This window comes from Lissotriton helveticus, chromosome 5_1 (genome assembly GCF_964261635.1).
Source record: "Lissotriton helveticus chromosome 5_1, aLisHel1.1, whole genome shotgun sequence".
NCBI lineage: Eukaryota > Metazoa > Chordata > Amphibia > Caudata > Salamandridae > Lissotriton > Lissotriton helveticus.
In genome coordinates, this window is record NC_136065.1 from 62,945,445 (window position 1) to 62,949,911 (window position 4,467).

Sequence of the window (4,467 nt, forward strand, 5' to 3'; positions counted from 1 at the left end):
GCGATATCATGGAAACGGCTAAGGGATGGATCCCGAAAGCCGCAGACAGGCTCAGCTCATGCCAGAGCACCATCTCACACGATTCCAAGCACTCTGCCTTCAGGATTGTTAAGGCCTGCCATAGGAGTGACTGATAGGAGATCTGTGTGTCCATTTTAGGGTTAGATATAGGTATACTATATCTAAAGCAAAGGGTGAGTACACCACCTTGCCCCAGCTGTCGTGCAGCCAGTTGTGTCAGTTTTAGTTAGTCAATCCAGGGGTGGCACAATACGTGCTTCAGCCCCTGGGAGACTTCTGGGTGCACCTCAGCCCTGGGTACAGGGACTTGGAGAGGGCCCAGTGCCAATTCAGTACCTGGGTACAATTTGGATAGAGAGAACAGCTAGGCTGTGGGTCTGATTAGCAGGCCCACAGCCAGGGAAAGTCGTAAACCAGTGCAGCAAAAAGCAAAAATCTGGGTGATCATAGGATTGCAGACCCTACTCTCCTACATGACCCCCCCCCAAACTTTGGGACAATAAGCTAACCTTGACCAGGTGAGTCTTCTTGCTCTAAGTGGAAATACCTGGAGAGCCCATCAGCATTGCTGTGATCAGTCCCAGGTCTATGCTCCACTGTAAAATCCATCCCCTGTAGGGAAATGGACCACCTAAGCAGTTTGGGGTTTTCACCCTTCATCTGATTTAGCCACAAGAGGGGCTTATGGTCTGTCTGAATGGTGAAGTGAGTGCCAAACAAGTAGGCCCTCAGCTTCTTCAGGGCCCAGACCACAGCAAAGGCCTCCCTCTCAATAGCTGACCAATTTTTCTCTCTGGGTGTCAACCTCCTACTAATGAAAGCAATAGGCTGATCATTACCATCAAAATTCAGTTGAGACAGAACAGCTCCCACACCCAACTCAGAAGCATCTGTTTGGACAATGAATGGCTTGGAGTAATCTGGACTCTTGAGGATAGGTGCTGTGCACATGGCCTGCTTTAGGTCATTGAATGCTTTCTGACAGCTTGCTGTCCACTGAACTTTCTTTGGCATCTTTTTGCTTGTCAGGTCATTAAGGGGGGTCACTATGGACCCATAATTTCTGACAAACTTCCTATAGTACCCAGTCAGGCCCAAGAAAGCTCGAACCTGAGTCTGGGTGATTGGAGGAGTCCAGTCCTTGATGGCCTGTATCTTACTCTCCAGTGGCTGAACCTGGCCTCCACCTACAAGGTGGCCCAGGTATACAACCTGTGACTGCCCTATCTGGCACTTTGTGGCCTTGATAGTGAGGCCTGCCTTTTGCAGGGCCTCTAACACTTTCCTCAGGTGGACCAGGTGATCCTCCCAGGTGGAGCTAAAGACAGCAATATCGTCAAGATAAGCTGCACAGAAGTCATCCAGCCCAGTGAGGACTTGATTCACCAACCTTTGGAAGGTGGCAGGTGCATTTTTCAGTCCAAAGGGCATTACCACAAATTGATAATGCCCTCCAGGGGTAGAAAATGCTGTCTTAGGTTTGGCTTCCTCAGCTAACCTGATTTGCCAATACCCAGCTGTCAAATCAAATGTGCTTAAGAAGTTGGCAGAAGCCAATCTATCTATAAGCTCATCTGCTCTTGGTATTGGGTGGGCATCAGTCTTAGTGACTGCATTGAGGCCTCTGTAGTCTACGCAAAACCTCATCTCTCTCTTACCACCCTGGGTGTGAGGCTTTGGCACTAGAACTACTGGGCTAGCCCAAGGGCTATCTGAGGGCTCAATGACTCCCAGTTCCAACATTTTCTGCACTTCAGTTTTGATGCAGTCTCTAACATGATCAGGCTGCCTGTAGATTTTACTCTTGACAGGCAGACTGTCTCCAGTGTCAACATCATGGGTACACCAATCAGTTTGGCTGGGTGTCAGAGAGAACATATGTCGAAAGGATTGCAGAACTTGCCTGCAATCCTGTTGCTGATGTTCAGTGAGGCTGCCACAAAAGACAACACCATCAACTGACCCATCATCAGGATTCTGAGTGAGCAGGTCTGGGAGAGGGTCACTCTCTTCCTCCTGTCCCTCATCTGTGGCCATGAGCAAGCTCATGTCCTTCCTGTCAACATATGCCTTGAGCCTGTTAACATGGAGCACTCTGAGAGGGCTCCTGGGAGTTCCAAGGTCCACCAAGTAGGTAACCTCTCCCTTTTGCTCAATGATGGTGTGGGGCCCAGACCATTTGTCTTTCAGAGCTGCTGGGGCCACTGGCTCCAGCACCCACACCTTCTGTCCTGGCTGGTACACAGTCAGTACAGCCTTTTGGTCATGCCAAGCTTTTTGAAGTTCCTGGCTGGCCTCAAGGTTTTTAGATGCCTTCTCCATATACTCAGCCATCCTGGAGCGGAGACCAAGTACATAGTCCACTATGTTGGTTGCAGGCTTTTTGAGAGGTCTCTCCCATCCTTCCTTCACCAAACACAGGGGTCCTCTTACAGGATGCCCATACAGAAGCTCAAAAGGGCTGTAGCCAACCCCCTTCTGTGGGACCTCTCTGTAAGCAAACAAGAGGCAGGGGATCAGGACATCCCATCTTCTCCTAAGAGGTTCAGGTAGTCCATGAATCATCCCTTTCAGGGTCCTGTTGAATCTCTCAACAAGCCCATTGCATTGTGGATGATAGGGTGTGGTGAACTTGTAGTTCACACCACACTCTTTCCACATGGCAGTCAGATATCCTGACATGAAGTTTGTACCTCTGTCAGAAACGACCTCCTTAGGGAAACCCACTCTGGAGAACACTCCAACTAGGGCTCTTGCCACTACAGGGGCTGTAGTGGTCCTAAGGGGAATAGCCTCAGGATACCTGGTGGCATGGTCCACCACCACCAGTATAAACTTGTGTCCTGATGCTGTCTGGGGTTCCATTGGACCAACAATGTCAATCCCCACTCTTTCAAAGGGAACCCCCACCACAGGTAGTGGTATGAGGGGGGCCTTTGTTGTGCCACCTGACTTGCCACTGGCTTGGCAAGTGACACATGAGCGACAAAACTCCTTGGTATTCTCATTCATATGGGGCCAGTGAAAGTGTGAGACAAGCCTGTCCCAAGTCTTTGTCTGACCTAAATGACCTGCAAGGGGAATCTCATGGGCCAAGGTGAGAAGGAAACCTCTCAGAGACAAGGGGATGACCAGCCTCCTGGTTGCACCAGGCTTGGGGTCTCTTGACTCAGAGTACAGGAGTCCATCTTCCCAGTATACCCTGTGGGCACCTGTGGCATTCCCTGCAGCCTCAGCAGCAGCCTGCTGTCTGAGGGGTTCAAGGGAAGGGCAGCTCAACTGTTCCTTCCCCAGGTCTGCTCTGGAGGGTCCCCCTGAGCCCAGAAACTCAACTTGATCAAGTTCAAGCTCTTTAGGCTCAGTTTCCCTCAGCTCTTCTAGATCAGCCTCCTCAGAGACTTGATCCTCAACCTGGGGCAAGGGGGAAGGCAAAGCCTTACCCTTACTGCTCTTCTTCTTGGAAGGTGTCTGGTCCATAATTTCAGGATCCAGCACCTGTTCAGTGGGGCATCTTCTGGCCTGTGACCTAGTCACAGCAAGCACATGTGCTGGCAAGCCTAACATCTCCATGTGAGTCCTCTGCTCCACTTCTGACCATTGTGATGACTCCAAATCATTGCCCAACAAACAATCAACTGGGAGGTCTGAACTGACTACAACTTTCTTTTGTCCCTTCACTCCACCCCAGGAGAAAGCCACAATTGCCACACTATGACTAGTAGTGACATTGCTGGCATTGGTCACCAGGAAATCAGTACCTGGCATGATCTGTCCAGGGTCCACAAAGTTAGGTGTCACCATGGTGACACTGGCACAAGTGTCCCTATAGGCCTGAGCCATTTTGCCATTAATCAAAGGTGTCTGCCTGTATTTGCCCAAAGTATTGGGACTTATTTCAGGGGACATATCCATATCCCCTGTACAGACAAGGACAGCCTGAGTGAGTGTGCCAACTAAGTTGTCAGACCCCTCAGTACCCAAGGTTAACCCAACTAATGCCTTGGGAGTGACACTACCACTACTGACTGTACTAGGGGGTGCAGTTGCTTTAGGAGCTGTAGTGGCAGGAGTTTGTCCTCCTCCTCTTTTGGTGCACTCACTAAACCAGTGAGATTTACTTTTGCAGTACTGGCACCACCTTTTTGACTGGCCTTCTTGAGTCTTCTTCTTCTGGGAAGCCTGACCCCCACCCTCTTTGGTTTGTTGGGGACCTGGTGAAGACTTCTGGTCATTTTGCTCATTCTTAACATTACCCTTCTGGTCTGCTTTCTTCTGACCACCCTGGTTCTGGTTCTGGTTCTGCTTGATCCTTGTCCTGACCCATTTGTCTGCCTTCTTTCCCAATTCTTGGGGAGAGGTCAGATCTGAATCAACAAGGTGCTGGTGCAGCAACTGGTTCTGACAATTGTTCAAAATTTGTTCTCTCATCATTAGATTATACAATCC